This window comes from Scyliorhinus torazame, chromosome 7 (genome assembly GCF_047496885.1).
Source record: "Scyliorhinus torazame isolate Kashiwa2021f chromosome 7, sScyTor2.1, whole genome shotgun sequence".
Taxonomy (NCBI): Eukaryota; Metazoa; Chordata; class Chondrichthyes; order Carcharhiniformes; family Scyliorhinidae; genus Scyliorhinus; species Scyliorhinus torazame.
In genome coordinates, this window is record NC_092713.1 from 261,032,667 (window position 1) to 261,057,449 (window position 24,783).

Here is a 24,783-nt window from a genome sequence, read left to right on the forward strand (position 1 = left end):
CAGTGCTGGGTCCACTATTATTTGTTGTATATATAAATGATTTGGAAGAGAATGTAAGGGGCATGGTTAGTAAGTTTGCAGATGACACCAAGATTGGTGGATAGTGAAGGTTATATAAGATTGCAACAGGATCTTGACCAATTGGGCCAGTGGGCTGATGAATGGCAGATGGAGTTTAATTTGGATAAATGTGAGGTGATGCATTTTGGCAGATCAAATCAGGGCAGGACCTACTCAGTTAATGGTAGAGAGTTGGGGAGAGTGACAGAACAAAGAGATCTAGGAGTACAGGTTCATAGCTCCTTGAAGGTGGAGTCGCAGGTGGATATGGTGGTGAAGAAGGCATTCAGCAAGCTAGGTTTTATTGGTCAGAATATTGAATACAGGAGTTGGGACGTCTTGTTGAAGTTGTACAAGACATTGGTAAGACCTCACATGGAATACTGTGTTCAGTTCTGGTCACCCTATTATGGGAAGGATATTGTTAAACTTGAAAGAGTGCAGAAGAGATTTTGAGGATGCTACCGGGACTTGATGGCCTAGGTTATAGGGAGAGGCTGGATAGGATGGAATTTTTTTCCCTGGAGCGTAGGAGGCTTAGGGGTGATCTTATAGAGGTCTATAAAATAATGACGAGCATAGATAAGGTAGATAGTCGACATATTTTCCCAAAGGTAGAGGAGTCTAGAACTAGATGATGTAGGTTTAAGGTAGGAGGGGGGAGATACAAAAGATACCAGAGAGGACATTTCTTCACACAGAGGGTGGTGAGCATCTGGAACGGGCTGCCAGAGGCAGTGGTAGAGGCGGGTACGGTTTTGTCTTTTAAAAAGCAGTTAGACAGTTACATGGGCAAGGTGGATATAGAGGTAAATGGGCCGAATGCGGACAAGTGGGACCAGCTTATGGTGATAGAAACTGGGTGGCATGGACAAGCTGGGCTGAAGGGCCTGTTTCCATGCTGTAAACATCTATGACTATGACTCTTCATGGATAACCTTAGCTGGTACCCTGGCTGTTGACCTTGCTCTGTATGAACCAGCTGTCTAGCCACCTGAACTAAACCAACCTCCTCCACACAAGTACAGAAACAGAAATGATGCTTAAACTTAAAGTTATACCTCATACCTAACACCGATAAAAACAAATATAAATCCGTCTCTATTTCATAACAATGTGAGGCGTAATGGAGTACATTGGGCAAGAAAGACTGAAATGGGGAGGGTCTTAAAGTATAGGATGCAGTTGATGCCAAATATATTCATTTTTTTCCTGTCCTGGGAGGTCATCAAACTTCATCCCATATCATTTCTATGATCTGGGCACCACACTTGCTGCTGTTTACAACCTCAGCTATGTCCAGCCATGTCGTCTTGGTGGGAGCTGTAGCTTTGCTCCCCACAAACAGGGGTAAGTTCATCCCTCCCACTAGTGACTGCACCCAGCAGCAAATCCAATGGTGCATCATTAAATTTGGGTACGGCCTTTGCTCCATATCCTTTCACCATCCGAAACACGTGCAATTTCATTTATGCACTTTCCCTTTAATTAAACTGAGATTGCGTCAAGTAATTGCGCACCAGGCCCGCTGTGTAGCTTGGAGGTGCCAAACCCAGCAACCAAAATTAATTGGTCCAATTGAATTACGATCGCAAATTTTGACCTGCTCATTTGAACTCCACATTTTACCCATGAAGTTATTTTCATTTTAATATCAGATCCACTCAGTAGGCAGTCACCTAAATCTTTTGAAGCACCAAACAAGGCAAAATCTGAATCCATGTCGAGGCATAACAGCCTTGCATTTGTCATTTAAAGAAGATTAAGTCCATCAGCAATTTTCAAGCAGATAGTGGTTTAATAGTCTGATTGATTTTTTTATATGGAGTAAATAACTCCACCTGATATAATCTGAAATCTTGCGTGACACATAGTTTAGCATCTGTAATTGTCTGAAATGTCCATAAGTAGGAAAGAATGGAAACCTGATTTAAAATGTAATTACTTCTCTAAATTGATTCTCTAAGTAATTCTCTTAATTTTACTGAACTATATACTCACATCCCCTCTTCTGACAAGGTGAATAAAAAAAAAATAATCACATTCAGAATTGTCTCTGTTCTCAGGAAATTGATGTAAATGCCTGATGCTGGTGCCAAGATGTGCTAAAGGTCACATGGATTATTCATTATTCTGAACAGATCAATACCTATATATAATGGCCCATTGCATAATGATTAATTATTTATACTGCAGTTAATGTTAGCAATCCAGCTCTGAGTTAGAAGGGTCAAGTCCCACTTGTAAAAGTTGGTTGGAAACCCCCTGCACTTGGTCATTTTGTCTCAGAACCATTTAATAGCTGATGGGTCTTTAATTGGCCTGAAGCCAGCAACCCATATCCATTGGAAAGGAAGCCCCACCTCCAAGAGCTGCTGGCCAATCAAATGGCCGGAATATCTCTTGGCCAAGCAGTGTCATGGGGAACAGTGGCCACTGATGGGACTACAGGCAATCCCCAATGACAAACAGCAAGAAGCCCTGGGGGGTGATTCTACAAGCCCCGCGCCGGGCCGGAGAATCGGCGCAACTGCGCCACGGTGCCCCGGCGCCGGCGCGCGATTCTCCGAGGTGCGGAGAATTGGCGCCATTTGCGCCGGCGCAATTGACGCAGAGCCGGCCGTGGGCTGCTGGAATCGGCGGGGCTGCCGATTCTCTGGCCCGAATGGGCTGAGCGGCAGCGCCGATACGACAGAGTCCCGCCGGTGCCGTTCATCCCTGGTCGCTGCCGGCGGGAACACTGCTCCTTCACCGGGGGGGGGGGGGCTCCGATGGGCGGGCCAGCCTCTCCCCCCGGGCTTACTTTCTGGTGCGGCCGGCCCCTGAACACCGACGCCATGTTGAGTCGGGGCCCGCGCACTAAAGAAGTCCCCCACGCATGCGCAGGTTGGCGTGGCCCAACTGTGCATGCGCGGGTTGGCGCGGTGCCCATTTGGCGCGGTGAAAGGAGGCTGGAGAGGCGTGAACCTCTCCAGCGCCGTGCTGGCCCCCTGTGACCAGAATCGGTCATACCCGGGCCCGGTTCGCGCCGTCGTGAATCGCGACGGCGTTCACGACGGCGCGAACACTTGGGCTCCAAATTGGAGAATCGCTCCCCCTGATTTATCATTAAGTCTGGGATTTAACTGGGGCCTAAGAACCTGGCCCTGGCTAGGGAGGTGGGGGTGGGAGGCTGGGCTTGTTGCTAACTTTAGCCTTAGTTTAATTGCTCTGTTCTATCACCTTTGCTCTTGAGTCGCCAGGTATCTTCTGATACCGCCACGTGGTTCAAGTCCGAGTAATGATCAATAATCCAATACACCGCTTAGTAAGAGTTAAATCAACGCACATTTATTATATACAGTAATCAATACTTATGCATAAATTCTACGTCTAAGCTACTTTCTACAACTAACAGGCCAATACTTAACTTGGAAATGGCCCACCAGGTCAGGGAAACGAATGGCCTTTCGTTCGGGTTCTGAGCCTGCGGGATTCGAAGCTGGTACAGATTGATAGCTAGGACCATCTATCTCGTAGCGAGCGTTGAAGTAAGACTTACGATTTGAGCGGCTGTTGAAGAGTGCAGAAGGCTAGCAGAAGGGTGCGGAAGGGTGGCAGAAGGGTCGATTTGAACTTGGACTCTATTCTTATAGTCCCCAGGGGCTTCCCACCTTTCGGGGTGGACCCTGTAACTGGTTCCAAGTGATTGGACTTTATCCCAATCACTTGGTTCGATATTCTCCAATGCTGGAGCGATTCCTTGATCGATGGGCGGTCTTGGGGTGATCGTTCACCTCCCTTTGTGTAGGCTCTTGTTGGCGCCGAAAAGTCTGGGTTGGCTTTGTGTGTCTAAATTGTTGCACATTGTTCCCGGGGATTGCTCATTAGTATTCAGATGGCTGGTGTTTTGTTGTGCTGATGGCTACAGGTATCAATCTTGTCTGGCCTTCCCAGAGGTGAATACACAGTCTACCTGTAGCTGCTTGTTTTAGTCCTGTTGGCTGATTTTCCCATCAGCCTTTTCCTTTCACCATTTTAAATCGGGGTTAGGCATTCTAAATCGGGAGTTAGCCATTTTAACTGGCTACAAACCCTCCTTGTAATCCTAACGCGAAGCGTGAAGGATCACATCACTATATTGCTTTCCATTCCCTGACCTGGGGGGGACACCTCCTTCATGGCCTCTGCACTGACCATAGCTATGCAAAAAATTTTTAACTAACAATTCTAAGGGCGCTATGTCAGACAGGGACATGCATTACAAAAGAATAAACTGGGAACCTCTAACTTATTCTTAATATACTACACTCACTTAAACATTCCATTGTCCTACCTTCCTCAATCATACAACAAAATCATAGCATTTCATACAGTCTTTCCTAGCTTGGCAGTCAAGCTCAGCATCATACAATTTGCTCATGAAAAAGTTCTTTACAGTTCTTTATTGACAATAACAATAAACACAAGTGAATGTACTTTATTATAGATCGCGGGGGCCGGGGGTCTGGTCGTAACCGAACATAGGGGATCTGATCCTATATACCGGGGTTCGAGCGCGGTAGGCTCTCCTTCTCCATTTCCGTAGACGCATAGTCTGCACTATGCAGCAGAGTATCGCTAATGCTAGTAATGTTTCGATTACATAGGACAGATAGTACCAGGTTATAAACCTGGCACACCAAGATGATGTAGTGTCGCTGGTGACTGGGCTCTAGGTACTGCGGGATAGTGAAACATTAACGGCTGGGGGTCTTGAAGTCATGGGGTTAGCGGTCACGCGCAACCAAATGTCCAAAAGCACAAGGGTGATCCACTTGAAGGAAGTCCACATGGCTCTTTTCTCTCCTTTTCTTTCTTTGTCTTCTCCGGTCCTGGAGCTTCTGGAGTTCTGTGGAAACAAGCATAGTGTCTGTAACTATCTTTGTTTAATATCTCGTACGCTAGTGTGTCTGTCCTTTGGTGCCAATTATTCCCTTTATAATTGGTCACGGTGTGTGACTCCCTCATTTTTTTTCAAAGAAACAAATTTTAGGAGAAGACACACTTCCCAATGATGAACCAGTGCTGATTTAGCATCCAAATGTTCCAGGATGTAAATAGCAGATGGCCGGCAACCTAAAGGTTACCTAAACAAAACAAAACTTTTTGAACTGAAAAATGCCAAAATGAGGTGCGTATGGGCCGCGACGGGTAAGAGTTGGATGGAGTCCCCGGGTAGGACGGCTACCAATGCCGTATCTCTCCTATCCGAGCGTAGTTGACCAGCGGGGGGTTCCCAGGCAGGGCGGGTCTCAAGCCGGTTCTCCACTGCCTGAGCAACCAACAAGAACGGGTTAAAATGTAGTCATCGTGGTGGGGCTACCGTAGTGGTTCTATCCTTCGAACCAGAAGGGCAGTTACGAACGGGCGTCTGGTTCCTTAACCAGTCTCTACAGACAAGTCCTCAGAGGTTTCGGCCGAATAGGTGTGGGGCAGTGAGAAAAAAATTCTCCTGTCGGACATACAACATTTAACAAACTTACACACAACATAAAACATTCTGCAGGTTTTCATCAGAAAGGACAACACTTCTCCCAAGCGGTTCCTTTTAAAACATCATCTGGACACCGCAGTTCTCGGTTGCGAACAGGGTCGCAAAGGGGTTCTCGGTTTGGGAGTCAGACCTCTTCTCCCGGGTGCCAAACTCTGGAGTGGATTAGGGCTGAAAGGGCTGCATGGTGTGCATTGGGGTTGCTCACGTCATTGCGGACGAGTCGGTATGAGTTGTCACGGTGCCAGTAATTGGTGTCTAGTTGTGTGGGGACAAAATCGGGGTCGTCACTGTGGTTCGGTGGTCGGTGGTGGGGTTTGTTCAGGAAAGTGATCATGAAGGGATCACTTGGGTCGTAGTCGGAATCGCTGGGTGTGGGTCCTGTTGCATGGGGATAGTACGGAGGCGTGCTGTGGCTATCGTCCGAGTCACAGTCGCTGTCTCTGCTGCTGCAGTCTGTGGGCATTCCGGGGCGGAGTGTATATTTCGGGGGTGGAGTCGAGGTCAAGTCCGTGGCTGGGCTGGACGTGTTGGGGATGGTAGGGTTATGTTGGCTGTGGGCGGGGTGTGGTGTGGTGCGTCAAGCATGACATGGTGGGCGTGGTTCGACTGTGTTCCATATGCCTTCAGCTGGTTAATATGAAACCACGCAGTCTTACCATTGGGGTACTTTATTTTATAAACGGAAGGGCTTACTTTATCCGCAATGGAATACGGACCCGAGTATTTTGGTGACAGGAATGTGTTGGGGTTATATACAGAGAGCATCACTTGCTGTCCGATACTATTCTCAGTCGCATGCACTGTCTTGTCGAAAAAAGCCTTGCTCTGTTTCTTTCTTGTGCCCAATTTTACTGCGGCTGCTAGCTGAGCCGTTTTAACATTTGCAACAAATTGCTCCACAGCTTTCTCGTGTGTGAGGGCCGTCACTTCGGGGCTGGTCAGGTCCAAACCTGACAAATATTCTGTGCCTTTCATGGGGTGTCCGGTCATGAGAGTGTGAGGGGTGTAACCTGTGGAGGTAGAAATAGTGTTAAGCAAAAACATCAGCGCAAAAGGGAGGACTGAGTCCCAAGTGGTGTTGTTCTGCTGGACCATTTTTCTGAGGGTGGATTTTAGGGTCCGATTCATGCGCTCCACGATACCACTCGACTGTGGGTGGTATGCTATGTGGAATTTTTGGGTGATGCCAAATATCGTGAGGACGTTCTGCATGACACGTCCCGTAAAATGGGAGCCTTGGTCGGATTCAATGCTGTGGGGGAGTCCCCATCTTGTAAAGATGTGGTGGGTCAAAATCTTGGCTGTGGTTTTTGCAGTGTTTGTGCGGACTGGGAATGCTTCCACCCATTTTGTAAATGTGTCAATTACCACAAGTACATATTTATAGCCATTCCTGCAAGGGGGCAATGGTCCTATAAAATCGATCTGGAGGTTAGTCCAGGGGTCATTAACGGGTCGGGTGTGGCTGAGTTGGGCCTTTTTGGCATATCTGTCCGGATTATTCTGGGCACAGATAAGACAATTTTCTATGTAATGGTTTACATCTTCCTTTAAATTCGGCCACCAACAAAGCTGCTTGAGATGGGCTGTAGTGGGATCGATTCCCTGATGTCTACGACCATCATGGAACAAACAAATCAGTTGATTCCTGTCCTGTTCAGGAACCACATAAAGGGTGTCTTTTAACACAACACCGTCATGTGTGGTCAGTGCATTTCTAATCCTCTCGTAGGATGCGGGATACTTTCCTTTTACAATCTCCCTGAGATTGCTGTCCTGCTTCTGGGCCTCTACTAGATCCTCGATCTTTGTCTGTGAGACCTGAACTGCACTCACTGGCGCGCTTTCGGGGGGTGTCCAAAAATACCCATGTCTGGAACCTGCTTTAGCCAGTGCGTCGGCTTTCACATTTCCAGGGGGGGGAGGAACGATGGTGACTGCGGACTTTGATGATCCCAAAAGTCCTGTTCTGGGCTCTTTCTAAAATATGGCGGAGCAATGGGGCTGAGAGGAGGGGTTTTCCGTCTGCGGAAACAAATCCTCTTGCTTCCCACAGGGGCAGAAATTCTGTGAGGCTGTTGCAGACATAGAGGCTGTCTGAGTATATGTCTGCTGGGCTGGGGAAGGAATCTGGGTGTTCAATTATATATGCGATGGCCGCGAGCTCTGCTGCCTGTGCGCCTAAGTGTCCGGGTAGTTTTAACGATATTTCCTCGAGGACGCGTCCCTGTGCGTCCCCGACATATATACCGCAACCTGTTATGCGCTGCCCATCCAAGACTGTGGAAGATCCAGCCACATAGATCTTTATGGGTTCACACATGTCCGTGTGCTGGGGGCTCTGAGTTGAACTACCTATCTTTCTGGGGGGTGTTTTTGCTATAAAGGGGCCTGTGTTGTGGTGTGGAGAGATAATCTCACATTCATGGGGGGTTCCGGGGTACCGTAAATTGTCAGCTAAATAGGTGTGTGTCTTTGTCCTTTTTACAGTGATGTCCCGTCCCTGCAAGAGAAGGGTCCATCTAGCTGCTCTTATTTGACTGACGGTACCGTCCTTGAGTCGTCCGTCCAGTAAAAGTTGGGTGGGGGTGTATTCGGTGAGAATTGTGATGGGGTTCAGTCCGGTAATGTATGAAAAATACTGGACCGCCCAGAATACTGCGAGCAGGTGCCTCTCACAGGCTGAAAATCCCTGCTCCACAGCATCTAAAATTCTGGAAGCGTAAGCTATGGGCTTTAACTGTTCGTGCCGTTCCTGGAGGAGCACGGCTGAAAGGGTGCGCTCTGTGGTCACTACCTCTATGGCGTAAGGGGAAAGCGTGTCTGGAACCTGAAGTGCGGGGGCAGCTATGAGCGCCTGTTTTAAAGAGTCCACAGCATCCTTATGCTGCGGAAGCCATTCCCAGGGGGCTCCCTTCTTTAGGAGGTCTGAGAGGGATGCTGCCTTGCTGGCGAAACCGTCAATGTGGTTTCGGCAGTAGCCAACCAGTCCTAAAAACGACCGGTGGGCTGAAACGTTCTGGGGAAGGGGCAATTTAGCAATCGAGTCAATCCCTTTATGCTCAATCTCGCTTTTACCATGCGTGATAATTGTTCCCAAATATATCACTTTTTCTTCCAAAATCTGGGCCTTTTTGGGGTTGACTTTACAACCGATTGCGTGTAATAGTTCCAGGAGTTTGGACAGAAGCTCAATGTACTCTTCCTTGGTGTCTGTCTGCAGTAGTAGGTCGTCTACATACTGTACCAGACATTCGGGGCGAGAGAATTTGGCTAAACCATTTGCCAGCTGTCGGTGGAAAATGGAGGGGGAGTTGTGGAATCCTTGTGGCAGGCATGTCCATGTGTACTGCTGTGCTTTAAAGGTGAAGGCAAATTTGTACTGGCACGCCTTTGCCAATGGAATGGACCAGAATCCATTACTGACGCCCAAAACCGCAAAGAATCGGGAATTGAGTCCCTGCTTGAGCATGGTCTAGGGACTTGTTGCTCCTGTGGGGGCTGCTGCGGGGGTGACTTTGTTGAGTTCCCGGTAATCGATGGTCAGTCGCCATGATCCATCGGGCTTTCTCACTGGCCAAATCGGGGCATTATTAGTGGAGGCTACTGATCGAAGTACGCCCTGCTCTAATAAGCTTTCTATTACCTTGGAGATTTCTCCCTCTGCCTCTTGGGGGAATCCGTACTGTTTTTGGGGTCAAGGGTCAGGTCCTGTTACCTGTACGGAGTCAGTCATCCGTCCACAGTCGTGCTTGTGGGTCGCGAATGCTGCCCTGTTCTTTTGCAGAACTGCCCTAACCTGCTTGTCCGTACTAAGCGTGGTCGGGTTGAACCAAAATTCGCCTACTGCACTAATTTTGTTCATGTATTCTCCTATGTTGAGCGTTGCGGGGGCTCTTGCGGATTTTGCCATCTTCCAGTCACACTGGTTGACTGGATCGAATGAAAGGTGGTGGGAATTCATGAAATCAATTCCCAGAATGTGTTCTGCTGTGTGGGGCAGGTCAACTAAAACCCCGGGGTGTTTGGTGGTGATGGTTCCGATTTGAATGGGTACAGGGGCTGTGATGTGTCCCTACTGTGAGTGGCCTGTAAAGCCGCTGAGGGTGATAGTGGCTGTAGGGGGCCACGTGTCTTTTTGAAACAGGGTGGAGGAATTTATTGTGGTGCGGGACCCTCCTGTGGCCCAGAGAAATTCGATGGGCTGTCCCCGAATTTTTGCTGCAACTACCGGTCGTCCGGACCTATCCCAAAGTGTGTCGCAGACCCAACTGGGGGAGCCCGTACACCGTCAGTCCATTCCGGTCAAGTCCGTCTGATCTGAACGGGCGCTAACGCTATGAATGGGCTCTGTCTTTTTCTTAATCAGAGTGCCCGTCTGCTGGGCTCTCTGTGGCTTTTTAGGGGCATTGCACTCTTTTGCGAAGTGTCCCAACTGTCCGCAGTTGTAACACTCCTGTGACTTGGGTGGGGGGCCGTTCTTTCCCTCATTCACCCATGCGGGGTTCTGGTGTGTTGTCTTTACTGCCTGCATATCTGCGCCGACCTGCTTTTCCTCGCTATCCTTAACTGCGGGTTTACTTTGAACAGATTGCTCCCAAGCGCAGGACAATCTTTTCACTACCCACTTCTCGTTATGGGCCTCCTCTGAGGGATCATAACTCGTACAGGCTTTCTGTCCTGTTTCTGTGGCATGGGAGATAAGGGTGCGGGTCCATTTGGCCATGTTGTCTGGGGACAAATGGGCACGGTCTACATCTCCAAAGACTGCTGCAAAGTGGATCCACAGGCGTCCAGCGAACGCTGTGGGGTGCTCGGATTTCTTTTGCCTACATTTGTTGAGGCCATCTACGGGGTCACCCCGGTTATACCCGATCGCATCCAGGATCGCGGTATGCATTTCTGCAAGGGTGCCTCCTCCTACGTTCTGTGGGTCGGGAAGGGCTGCTGCTACTGACGGATCTAAACTTAAAACGGTGAGCTTTACATGCTCTCTCTCATCCAGGCCGTACATGGTCGCCTGATGTTTAACTGTGGCAAAGAAATGGTGGGGGTCTGAGGTGGGGAGGAACGGTGTGATTTTATCGCACGTGTCCCGTAATTGGGTCACTGTTAAGGGGGTGGTATGTAGATATTCTGCATCGTCCGATGTGGCTGTGCAGTGGGTGGTTACAGGGTTCATTGGGGCTTGAACTATCTGCTGTGTGGGGGGTTGGGGTGCTTTTCTCTTTTGGGGCTTTCCCTGTGCACATGTTCCCTGAACATATCTCTGCGCTGTTTCATTCAGTTCTTCCCAATCAGGGCCGTCTTCCTGATCTAATTTTTCCCCAAAGGTTTCCTGAAAACCCTTTTGAACAGAAAGCAGTGATTGCAGCTCTGCAATCTGCTTCCGGCACTTTGCGTGGTCTAGCGTGCTTTGTCTTTGTTCTGTGCTGACAGCATGGAGTGCTCCTAATGCTGCCTTTAGATCGCTACACTGTCTCTGTAACATTTCTACCTGTTTTTCTGTCTCCTCACGTACCAGGACTGCACGTTGCGTGTCCTGATAGGCCTTTTCGTATTGAGACTGGAAGCTGCTTAAATGCGCCAGACAAGACTGGTGAGCCCTTTTGGCGTCACCCACCTCTCCATCTTTCGCTGCCAATTTCCTCCTCAATTCCATATTCTCCTTTTATACCTCGCTTACATCGACCTTACTCATCCGATGTGTGCCCTCAACTTCTTTCCGGAGCATCCTAACGACCTCCTCTGTGCCTCGCAATTGTGCCAAGCTGGACACGATTGCCATCGGCTGGCGAGCTTTCCCTAAGCTCTTTTTGTGGATCTCGCTCAGGTTCTCCCACCAAGTATGTCCTATACTCCCGGGACCTGATTCCTCATCATCACAGAAATCATTCCAAAGGGGCCATCCTTTCCCTTTGAGATATTTCCTGATCTCTTCCTCCCAAATGGGACATTGTCCCACTCTACTGCTGCTGGTCGCTGCGACCGCAAATTCCTCAGGGTTCATGAGGAGCTGCATTGCCTGCATTGCCATCTTTCCTATCCGAATGCTTCTTTTAAATTTGGAACAGGGGAGCTAAGGCGGTGCTGTAAATACGGGTACGGCTTTTGCTACTTTCCGATATACAAACTTCCGACAGTTTTGACGCAACAAAAATCTATCCGTTTTACCTTATAGCCCTGTTAGTTACGCATGCATACACACACTTCCGAATTATGACTATTGATCAGAACTGCTTGAACACTTGTGGTTTTCTGTTTCCAATTGGATTTCTAATACAAATTCTTGGGTTCTCCCGGAGTGGTTTTCCACTTCTAGATCGGGTCCCGTCAGGATGTCGCCAAATAATGTTGCTAACTTTAGCCTTAGTTTAATTGCTCTGTTCTATCACCTTTGCTCTTGAGTCGCCAGGTATCTTTCTGATACCGCCATGTGGTTCAAGTCCGAGTAATGATCAATAATCCAACACACCGCTTAGTAAGAGTTAAATCAACGCACATTTATTATATACAGTAATCAATACTTATGCATAAATTCTACGTCTAAGCTACTTCCTACAACTAACAGGCCAATACTTAACTTGGAAATGGCCCACCAGGTCAGGGAAACGAATGGCCTTTCGTTCGGGTTCTGAGCCTGCGGGATTCAAAGCTGGTACAGATTGATAGCTAGGAGCGCCTGTCTCGTAGCGAGCATTGAAGTAAGACTTACGCTTTGAGCGGCTGTTGAAGAGTGCAGAAGGCTAGCAGAAGGGTGCGGAAGGGTGGCAGAAGGGTTGATTTGAACTTGGACTCTATTCTTATAGTCCCCAGGGGCTTCCCACCTTTCGGGGCGGACCCTGTACCTGGTTCCAAGTGATTGGACTTTATCCCAATCACTTGGTTCGATATTCTCCAATGCTGGAGCGATTCCTGTTGGCGCCGAAATGTCTGGGTTGGCTTTGTGTGTCTAAATTATCGCACATTGTTCCCGGGGATTGCTCATTAGTATTCAGATGGCTGGTGTTTTGTTGTGCTGATGGCTACAGGTATCGATCTTGTCTGGCCTTCCCAGAGGTGAATACACAGTCTACCTGTAGCTGCTTGTTTTAGTCCTGTTGGCTGATTTTCCCATCAGCCTTTTCCTTTCGCCATTTTAAATCGGGGTTAGCCATTCTAAATCGGGAGTTATCCATTTTAACTGGCTACAGGCTGGACGGTGGGGTGGAGGGGAGTTCTGATGAGCACACATTGTCTGGCCCAGCCACAAGGCTCGCCCGGTTTACTTGGCAGCCGACAGGCTAATACTGCAGTGTAATACTGAGGAAATGCTGCAATGTCGGAGGTTCCATCATTAAGCAAAACTGCAAGGGCTGGAGTATTGGACCAGCATGCCCTGGGCTAAAATGTCAGGGATTGGGGGACGGGGGGATGGACCTGACCACCGCCTCGACGACTGCCCTGGAACAATTTCAAGTTGACCACTGCTAGGCCAAGAGAACCTCTGGTCATTTGATTGGTCGGCAACTCTATAGTCCCAGGAGGCGGCATGTGGCACAATGGTTAGCACTGGGCCTTCGGCGCTGTGGACCCGGGTTCGAATCCCGGCCCTGGGTCACTGTCCGTGTGGAGTTTGCACATTCTCCCCATGTCTGCGTGGGTTTCACCCCAAAGACGTGAAGGGTAGGTGGATTGGCCACGCTAAATTGCCCTTTAATTGGAGAAAAAATAATTGGGTACTCTAAATTTATTTTTTAAAACTCTATATCCCCAGCAGTGCCACTAGGAGTCACAGCTGGGACTGCAGGCTGTCCTCAAAGCTGAGCAGCCCGGACTGACAGGTGTGTTGCCATGAGGGGTTAAATTGAGGGTGGGTAGGGTCATGAGGAAATGGGAGGGTTAAAGGGGAGGATGACCTGGGAGGGAGGTGCCTCCAACGGACTGAGGTGGGTGCCAAAGGAGGTCGCCCCTTCTTGCCTGACACCAGTGTGCACAACTAAACCTACCAGGCTTCCTGCATGGTATGGGCCTCCCCCTATTGCGGGTAAAATACTTGCGGAGGTAGTTCGAGGCCCTTAAGTGGGCACCCCTATTGCGGGTAAAATACTGGCGGAGGTAGTTCGAGGCCCTTAAGTGGGCACTAATTGACTTCCAGAACGTTTTGTCTGTCAGATGGCACCCCCCCCATCACCCTGAAAACATGCCTGGTGGGGGCCTATACATTCCAATTCATGTTTAGTGGTCAAGTTGCTTACAAATTGCACATGGTGAAGGAACTTAAACCACACACTGATGATCCATGACAGGTTTGGTAATCAAATACTTGAGCGGTACTCCATGATTGACCAGCCAGTCTGACTCAGGAATGGAAATTGGAGTCAGGTGAGCTTTGTCCCTGTGGGAGAGAATGTGTGTATTCCATATTGAGTAAATAGGAACTGCACCTGACTTTTTCAAAGGTTTAAATGAGTGACTCTTTAACATAGTTACCATTTAACTACTGGTAGTTTGACTGCTCTCAGAAGATCTACTTAGTAAAACCTGAGTCACCACAATACTGTGCATAAACTGATAAACTGTTACTTCACGCCCAAATCTGATGTTTGTGTGTGTCTGCCACTGACAGAAAAAAGATAAATTGATTTTGTCTGTGCAAGGCACTTTTCTTTGCACAGTGGGTTTTTTCAAGTTTGTAATAATCAGAGTTTAGGAGGAGTGGCTGATTCTCTGCATTGTCAATATGCCTCCATTTTAACCGCACATGGCTCAAATGCTTGCTCCTGCAGTCATGCACTTGTAAAATGTGGATCCTATGATAAAATTGGAATCCTGACAACAATCTAGCCTAACATTAGCAGCCCTGACTAATGCCAGGCTTGCTAATAGAACTTGTTGGGATTGGTGTCTGAGATTTGCTGACCCACTATTTAAAGGAGTACTCATGTGTAGGTATGCATGGAAGCCGTACCTGGGAACAATGTTGATGGCACTAACTCTGTTGACCACCTCTGTCCAAGCATGCTGGGTAATGAACAGAGTTTTTCAAAGTGTGGGTGGCAACCCGCAGGTGAGCTACACCCGTATGTTGGGAGGGTCGCGATGATCGGTCACACCATTCCTGCAGTGGTCCCGATCACGGGAGAAGTATCCAATGCCAAGATGTCTATGGCAGCTGCTGTCACCTTTTAAATGAAAAGAAATTCAGCAGTGTTCAATCATCCGGTCAGAAGCGGCAGCGGTGAGCAAGTCAGCGCCTTGCATGTACACTTGATGTCAAGCACCCTCTATATATGTGCTTCTGGCATCCAATCAAAGAGACGGCCACAGACACAAATAGGCAGTCTACCTACTGGACTGGCTCTCACTACAGAATATGCTGGAGAGAGCTACTCAGGAGAGTCCAGGGTAAGACAGAGCAGTGCTAGTGTTAGCTCTGTACAGAGCTTCAGGGCCCCTACATAGAATAAACTTAACTCGGGAACAAAGCGGATAAAGCTGATTTCTTGCGGTATGGTTTTGTCAATTGTGCCAAGACAAATAAGGATGCAAAGCCCATGTGTGTTATATTCAATGAGGTACAGGCAAATGAGAGGAGAGATTTCATATTTTGAAAGCGAAGTAGTGGGTGAAAAATTGCTTTTGATGTTGAGACACTAGAGTCAATTATTAACTTACAACTGACTCCAAATTAAAAGACGAAGCTACTGTACCTGACCTGTGATGCCACATTAAAAATATACCAAAATCCCATGAGGCATTCTGGAGTAGCACCTCCCAGGGGTATCCATTGCTGAGTGTTTTGTTGCTATGGCCCTTCACAGTGGTTAGTACTGCTGTCTCACAGCACCAGGGACGCAGGTTCATTTCCAACCTTGGGTGACTGCCTGTGTAAGTTTGCACATTCGCCCCATGTCTGGGTGGCCTTCCTCCGGTTTTCTCTCACAGTCCAAAGATGTGAAGGTTAGGTTGATTGGCCATTCTAAAAAATGATCCCTTGGTGTCCAAAGGTTAGGTGGGATTTGGGGGTTTCAGGGATAGGAAGGGGAAGTGGGCCTTGGTGGGATGCTCTTTCAGAGAGTCGGTGTTGACGCGATAGGCTGAATGGCTTTCATCTGCACAATAGGGATTATATAATTCACAATGACCTATATGTGCGAGGTTGGATTTTTCATTTTCACAAAGAACTAGCTGACATTTGCACCTGATATGCGCATTTCCCGCTCCTCCTTTGAACCTGATTCAAGTGAGACTGTGATCACTAAGCAGGCTCCCCTTTCGCATTAAGGGTAACGAACATGGCGTGTGTCATGAAGGTCGGCCAGTTGGCAAAAGTGGGCCCCACGAAAATAAAGTTTGAAAAGCACTGACGTAGAAGACGCTTATATGGTCGCTGAGACTCGGTAACGACCTCCTTACCCCAACTCTTCCATGGGTGTAAGGGAATTATGCTTGGTATTCACTTGTACTAATGGGATTGTAGTCAGTTTTTGATCATTTTTATATCTCCTGAGACCACAAAGGGACCTCAGGGTGATTAGTTCTATGCATTTTAAACTGTTCATGTCTGTGTAACAAAGTCAGGGACAAAGCTCTGGTTTGATTTGATTTAAGACCATAAGACCATAAGACATAGGAGCGGAAGTAAGGCTATTCGGCCCATCGAGTCCACTCCACCATTCAATCATGGCTGATTTCAACTCCATTTACCCGCTCTCTCTCCATAGCCCTTAATTCCTCGAGAAATCAAGAATTTATCAACTTCTGTCTTAAAGACACTCAACGTCCCGGCCTCCACCGCCCTCTGTGGCAATGAATTCCACAGACCCACCACTCTCTGGCTGAAGAAATTTCTCCTCATCTCTGTTCTAAAGTGACTCCCTTTTATTCTAAGGCTGTGCCCCCGGGTCCTAGTCTCCCCTGCTAATGGAAACAACTTCCCTACATCCACCCTATCTAAGCCATTCATTATCTTGTAAGTTTCTATTAGATCTCCCCTCAACCTCCTAAACGCCAATGAATATAATCCCAGGATCCTCAGACGTTCATCGTATGTTAGGCCTACCATTCCTGGGATCATCCGTGTGAATCTCCGCTGGACCCGCTCCAGTGCCAGTATGTCCTTCCTGAGGCGTGGGGCCCAAAATTGCTCACAGTATTCTAAATGGGGCCTAACTAATGCTTTATAAAGCTTCAGAAGTACATCCCTGCTTTTATATTCCAAGCCTCTTGAGATGAATGCCAACATTGCATTTGCTTTCTTAATTACGGGCTCAACCTGCAAGTTTACCTTTAGAGAATCCTGGACTAGGACTCCCAAGTCCCTTTGCACTTCAGCATTATGAATTTTGTCACCGTTTAGAAAATAGTCCACGCCTCTATTCTTTTTTTCCAAAGTGCAAGACCTCGCACTTGCCCACGTTGAATTTCATCAGCCATTTCTTGGACCACTCTCCTAAACTGTCTAAATCTTTCTGCAGCCTCCCCACCTCCTCCATACTACCTGCCCCTCCACCTATCTTTGTATCATCAGCAAACTTAGCCAGAATGCCCTCAGTCCCGTCATCTAGATCGTTAATATATAAAGAGAACAGCTGTGGCCCAACACTGAACCCTGCGGGACACCACTCGTCACCGGTTGCCATTCCGAAAAAGAACCGTTTATCCCAACTCTCTGCCTTCTGCCTGACAGCCAATCGTCAATCCATGTTAGTACCTTGCCTCGAATACCATGGGCCCTTATTTTACTCAGCAGTCTCCCGTGAGGCACCTTATCAAAGGCCTTTTGGAAGTCAAGATAGATAACATCCATTGGCTCTCCTTGGTCTAACCTATTTGTTATCTCTTCAAAGAAATCTAACAGGTTTGTCAGGCATGACCTCCCCTTACTAAATCCATGCTGACTTGTCCTAATCCGACCCTGCACTTCCAAGAATTTAGAAATCTCATCCTGAACAATGGATTCTAGAATCTTGCCAACAACCGAGGTTAGGCTAATTGGCCGATAATTTTCCATCTTTTTCCTTGTTCCCTTCTTGAACAGGGGGGTTACAACAGCGATTTTCCAATCCTCTGGTACTTTCCCTGACTCCAGTGACTTTTGAAAGATCATAACCAATGCCTCCACTATTTCTTCAGCTATCTCCTTTAGAACTCTAGGATGTAGCCCATCTGGGCCCGGAGATTTATCAATTTTTAGACCTCTTAGTTTCTCTAGCACTTTCTCCTTTGTGATGGCTACCATATTCAACTCTGTCCCCTGACTCTCCGGAATTGTTGGGATATTACTCATGTCTTCTACTGTGAAGACTGACGCAAAGTACTTATTCAGTTCCTCAGCTATTTCCTTGTCTCCCATCACAAAATTACCAGCGTCATTTTGGAGCGGCCCAATGTCAACATTTGCCTCCCGTTTGTTTTTAATGTATTTAAAGAAACTTTTACTATCATTCCTAATGTTACTGGCTAGCCTACCTTCAAATTTGATCCTCTCTTTCCTTATCTCTCTCTTTGTTATCCTCTGTTTGTTTTTGTAGCCTTCCCAATCTTCTGACTTCCCACTACTCTTTGCCACATTATAGGCTTTCTCTTTTGCTTTGATGCATTCCCTAACTTCCTTTGTCAGCCATGGCTGCCTAATCCCCCCTCTGATAACCTTTCTTTTCTTTGGGATGAACCTCTGTACTGTGTCCTCAATTACTCCCAGAAACTCCTGCCATTGCTGTTCTACTGTCTTTCCCACTAGGCTCTGCTCCCAGTCGATTTTCATCAGTTCCTCCCTCATGCCCCTGTAGTTACCTTTATTTAACTGTAACACCTTTACATCTGATTCTACCTTCTTTCTTTCAAATTGGAGATTGAATTCGACCATATTATGATCACTGCCTCCTAAGTGCTCCCTTACTTTAAGATCTTTAATCAAGTCTGGCTCATTACATAACACTAAGTCCAGAATGGCCTGTTCCCTCGTGGGCTCCATCACAAGCTGTTCCAAAAAGCCCTCCTGTAAACATTCAATGAATTCCCTTTCCTTGGGTCCACTGGCAGCATTATTTACCCAGTCCATCTGCATATTAAAGTCCCCCATGATCACTGTGACCTTGCCTTTCTGACATGCACTTTCTATTTTGTGGTGCATTTTGTGCCCCTGGTCCTGACCACTGTTAGGAGGCCTGTACATAATTCCCATTATGGTTTTTTTGCCTTTGTGGTTCCTCAACTCTACCCACACAGACTCCACATCATCCGACCCTTTGTCGTTTAGTGCTATTGATTTAATTTCATTCCTAATTAACAAGGCAACCCCGCCCCCTCTGCCCACCTCTCTGTCTTTTCGATAGGTTGTGAATCCCTGGATGTTTAAATGCCAGTCCTGAACCCCCTGCAACCATGTCTCTGTGATGCCTACCACATCATACCTGCCAGTCACAATCTGGGCCACAAGCTCATCTACCTTGTTCCGTATACTGCGCACATTTAAATATAGCACCTTTAATCCTCTGTTGACCGTCCCTTTTTGTTTTCTTAGTGTGGTCGACCTTGGTTTACTGAGCCTTTCCATACACTGTGTCATATTTTGTGGGATGGGGACAATCGTAACCACTCTTGAGTTTTGTCTGTTCGTGTTTTTTTTAATTCCTAAGCAGCTACGCTCCCCGCTGATTACTTCACCTCTTGGTTCCCTGACTTTCCCTTCCCCCCCAATCTTTAGTTTAAAGTCCTATTGACCACCCTATTTACTCTTTTCGCCAGAACACTGGTCCCAGCTCGGTTCAGGTGGAGACCATCCCAACGGTATAGGTCCCCCCTGTCCCAAAACTGATGCCAGTGTCCCATGAAAAGGACCCCTCATTCCCACACCACTCTTTCAGGCACGTGTTAACTTCCCTTATTCTTGCCTCCCTATGCCAATTTGCACGTGGCTCAGGCAGTAATCCGGAGATTATGACCCTTGAGGACCTGTTTTTTAATTTGGATCCTAGCTCTTTATAATCTCTAAACAGGTCCTCTTTCCTAGACTTGCCTATGTTGTTGGTACCGACATGGACCACAACAACTGGATCCTCCCCCTCCCTCTCCAGTATCCTTTCAAGCCGGTCAGAGATGTCCCGCACCCTAGCACCGGGCAGGCAACATACCATGCGGGACTCTTTATCCTGCTCACAAAGGATACTATCTATCCTCCTGATAATAGAATCCCCTACAACTACAACTTGCCTATTTACTCCCTCCCCTTGAATGGCCTGCTGAACCATGGTGCCTTGGTCAGCTGACTCATCCTTCCTGCAACCCTGTTCGCCATCCACACAGGGAGCAAGTGCCTCATACCTGTTGGACAGAGTCAAGGGCTGAGGCTCCTGAGTTCCTGACTGCTGGTTCCCTTTACCTGCCTGACTTGCAGTCACACCCTGCTGTCCCTGGCCACTGGCAGGATTTAAACTACTTACTCTGACAGGTGTGACTGCTTCCTGAAACACAGTGTCCAGGTAAGTCTCCCCCTCCCGGATGTGCCTCAGTGTTTGAAGCTCAGACTCCAGCTCATCAACTCTGAGCCGGAGCTCTTCGAGCAGCCAACACTTACTGCAGATGTGGTCGCTGCAGCTCGCAATGGGATCTGCCAGCTCCCACATCAAGCAGCTCAAGCACATCACCTGACCAGCCATCACTAATTAATTAATTAGTTTAATTTAAGTATATGGTGGGGGAAGCTTCAGCCAATCAGACACTGATCTACACTGCACTTTTAACTGAAAAACAGCACAATTAGATTAACCACTTACCTTTCCTGGTTACCTCACTGCACCAAACTACCAAATTCTCACTGTCTGTATCTCTCTCACTCAGGCTGTGTCTCCTTGACCTGCACAATGCTAATAATATAATATAATAATGCTAATAATAATAATATAATATGGCACTTACCTCACACCAATGGATCTTATTATTAGGTTAGAGGAGGAGGGTGGGTGGGAGACACTACACGTGTAGTGTCTCGGGTTTCCTCTCCACCAGAATTTATTGGTTGGGGGGGGTGGTGGTGGGGGGGGGGGGCCTTCCCAGAATTCGAACCCGGGTCCTCAGCGCTGCAGTCCCAGTGCTAACCACTGCACCACATGCCGCCGCCCCGATGTATCTTATAAGGTAATGGAATGCGAGTGTCAGTCATATGGACAGATCTAAACTGACTTGGACCAAATGTAGAACTATCACTCACCTTCAGAATCAATAGAAATGGATGATACACACGGAAATCCTGTCCCAAACAGGATATGATGGAGACGAGAAACACCACAGCAGCCAGCTTCACAATCTCATAAAGATGTCAAAACAAGACAAAGAGAAGGAGCATCAACAAGGTCCAAGCCAAGTAGCTTGCTCCGCATCCAAAGTTAACATGGGAAGTATGTTAACCTCCAGCAACTTGTAAACTACTGCCTGGTCTGTTAGGTTTTACACATTTTAATGCTTAATAAATCCTCGCGAGTTGCCTCAAATTGATCTGTCCCTCATCAACTTCCTTTGTCTAGTCCAATAATCCTTATGCAGGATCTCCAGGGATGTGATCCTCTCTGATGCCAGAGTTTTTCAGAAGAAAATAAGGAATGCATTCTTGCTTTAAGAGATGCATAATTGTTTTAAATCGTGTTTAAAAGGCACACCAGTAGCCAAATACTCACTGGGACGCCTGGCAACCAGGTGGCCTCATGCATGTAGTGTAGTGGGTTAATAGAATAGAGATGCTAATGAGTGATGTAGATTATGATGTATCAGTGACTTCAGGCAGTCATGTGATAGACTCTCTTGAGAGAGAGGATGGTATACATTGTATTCAGGAGCAACGTACCAACTCTGTAATCTGTTTACATATAGTGTTGATAAACAAGTTTAAAGCAAGTACCAGAGTAGGACTACAATCTGTCTCGGGTATAAAAGGTCACTCCTACCCTTAATCAAGAAGCACGCCTAGAGCCAACAGATCATGGAGGCAGTACAAAGTGTGATAGCAGCAGTGCTGACACCAATCTACACAGAAATTGGCGCCACGGCGCAACCACGGCATGAGAGTGAAAAGCAACTTGTTAGCAGCTCTATTTACAACCCTACTGTTAGAGACAGGAGGCGGCTGGTGAGTTAATTTAAACAGCATTAATTTCTCCTCTCACCACCCATTGTAAACAGAAAGGATTTTGAGTTTGTTTCCCTTTTTATAAGCATATTTCTCAGCCCGCTTGGTCTTGGTGCAATCTAATTTTCTATTGAACAAACAAGATAGGATGAACTCAAAGGGTTAGTTTACTTGCACACACCCATAATGCAGAGGAAGGGTCACAACATTGCCTACACACTCAGACAGTAAAGAGAGAAATAGAAAAAAATGATTTACAACGCAGAGCCTGCAGAGAAAATACATATTGCTTCATGTGGGTTCCAGAGTTCAGAACTAAAGTCCAATGAAACATTCCTTCCCAGTGAGTTGAAATTCAATGCTGGATAATTCACTTTTCCAGTGGTGTTGACATCACACGATCAGACAGGTATGCAGAGATAAAATGAGTCTTGTTGGTGATGGTGCAGAATTTCCAGCAGAAACAATGAAGATGGGGGTCAGGGGCGTCATTCTCCGACCCCCCCGCCGGGTCGGAGAATGGCCGTTGGCCGCCATGAATCCCGCCCCCGCCCCCGCCGAAGTCTCCGGTACCGGAGATTGGGCGGGGGCGGGAATCGGGCCGCGCTGGTTGGCGGGACCCCCCGCTCAATTCTCCGGCCCGGATGGGCCGAAGTCCCGCCCAGAAATTGCCTGTCCCGCCGGCGTAACTCAAAGCTGGTATTTACCGGCGGGACCACGCGGCGTGGGCGGGCTCCGGGGTCCTGGGGGGGGGTCGCGGGGCGATCTGACCCCGGGGGGTGCCCCCACGGTGGCCTGGCCCGCGATCGGGGCCCACCGATCCGCGGGCGGGCCTGTGCCGTGGGGGCACTCTTTCCCTTCCGCCTCCTCCACGGCCTCCACCATGGCGGAGGCGGAAGAGACTCTCACCACTGCGCAAGCACGGGAAACTGTCGGCGGCTGCTGATGCTCTCGCTAGCTTTCGGAGCACTGCTCCTTCACCTGAGGAAGGAGCAGTGCTCCGAAAGCTAGTGATTTGAAACAAACCTGTTGGACTTTAACCTGGTGTTGTAAGACTTCTTACTGTCTTTTATTCCTGAGAGAGAGGTCAGTGGAATTGGAGGTGACTTACTTTAATCAGGTTCCAGCTAACCAGTCAGGGAGTAGCATTAATAGCAGCCATGGAAAATTAGATGAACCAGAAAGCATTCAAATAAGGAGAGTTATCACAAACAGACCAATCCACTGAGATAATATGGGTGATGAATCAAAGTAGAATAGGCTATAGTTTTCCAGTAAGGAAAAGGGACGAGACAAAAGGTCAGGATTTTAACTTGAGCAAATTTAACAATGTTTTGCACAGGAGGTGTCATGAGGTATCTAAATGATGTAATATCTGACAATTAAAAATTAAGCGGCAGATTTTCCAGGGTTCGCCCAACCTTATACTGTAATGTCAACAGGAAATCAGTGAAGCCACCGAGTGGTGGCACAAATGTCCATCTTTATCCACTTATGACATTTTGCCTGGATGTTCTGTCAACCTTGCACCAACATTACTTTGGAAGATTAGGAAGAAATTTCAGTTCCAGGTTTAAAGATCAGCAGGACAAAGGCAAAAGCAACCGAGTCACACAGAACAAGATGGTCCGACATTCAATGTCTGGGTCTGCGATAAGCTAGCTGATCTCAGCCAGTGTCATGAATGATACAGGTGCTACGACTGGGCTCTACATCCTTGAGTTGGGAAGCTGAATGTCCAATTGTGTGAACAACAGATGAGGATATAATTAAGCTTGACCAACTGGATACAGACCATGTTTGAACAATTTGTTAATGTTTAACACATCAGAAAGTTCATCTGAGGGGCCATAATATTAGCCGTGGAAACTTAATGAGATAGATTTATTTTTGAAACCCTCTGCCTCCACTCCCTCAGCAACTTTGAATGCTAGGCACACACAGGCATCCATTATGCCCAATGTTGCTAAGACACAAATCACGGAAAACAAATTATTTGACATGCATGTAATTATAATATGCTCACCCCATACACTGAATGTCAGTTCTGACAGAAAATGTCAACAGTAGCTGAAACAAGAGGAGAGCAGGCTCCTTAATAAGTTTCCATTACAATCCCCTGGAGTTTTGCAAGCGAAGAGCCATACGTCAAGTGGAAAATATGAGCCAATGTCTTCGGGAGTGGAAGGAAGAGATTAATGCAAAAGAAAAGAAAGGAGGACTAAAAAAAAACAGGTTTATTTCATCAGCATCATAACAGATGATATAAAATCACCCAGGTATAATTTTATATTGAATGATTAGATGCACAAAGCTAAACAACTGAAACAGCCCCCCTGCTTCTTCCTTAAAAATATAACTGTACATAAAATGATCCATTCAAATAATTAAGCAGATAGGCTTAGTTGGGAAATTGAAACAAAACATAAAATCTCAGCTGTGATCAATTTCAGCATAGTTCTCAGATTATTAACATGAATTATCTAATATGGTTGAAATCGTGGAATAAAAATCTTTGTATCATTTGATGGCTGGTGAAAGGAGTTAACGTTTAACCATTTTCCACGCAACAGATGACAATTAAAGGCTGAAGTGCACTTGTCTAAAAAAAGACTAAAGATGTTACCAATTAATCAATTTATCTTCACCTTTTTAGTAGCTCCTTTAAAATATCTAAACCAACGAATATTGATCCTCGTATGAATTAATGTAATTATTTGACTTTCATGAGTGATTTTGTTGTATTGAACCACTGAAAGTCCTGCTCTCAAAGAAACATGTACACATAATCATATGGTAAATTTTGAAATTATGAAATTAGCAAACAAATCATTAAGCTAGAAATGGAGGGGCCACAAGGGAAAGTGCTGCATTACAGGGATAGAGCTTTGGTATCAGCACATAGACACTTATTTTCCATTGCAGTGTGAGCAGGCAAACACACTTGTTGTATTGATGGTTAATATTCTTTCTAACACTTTGTGGTGGATGTGTGCATCCATGCATGGATCATGTACCAGTTGGAATCGCGCGCAGCTGAATAGAACCAACCTGAAATTCTGAAATTCTGAAATTTAAGTTGTCCATTGCATTGTGTACTAAA

General features: G+C 47.0%; 1 protein-coding gene across 2 annotated transcripts in view; it reads left to right on the top strand.

Annotated features, from left to right (window-relative positions):
- Positions 1-24,783, top strand: part of LOC140426998 (BTB/POZ domain-containing protein KCTD16-like) — a 343,701-nt gene that overhangs the window by 143,778 nt on the left and 175,140 nt on the right. The gene's annotated exons all lie outside the window — the stretch shown is intronic.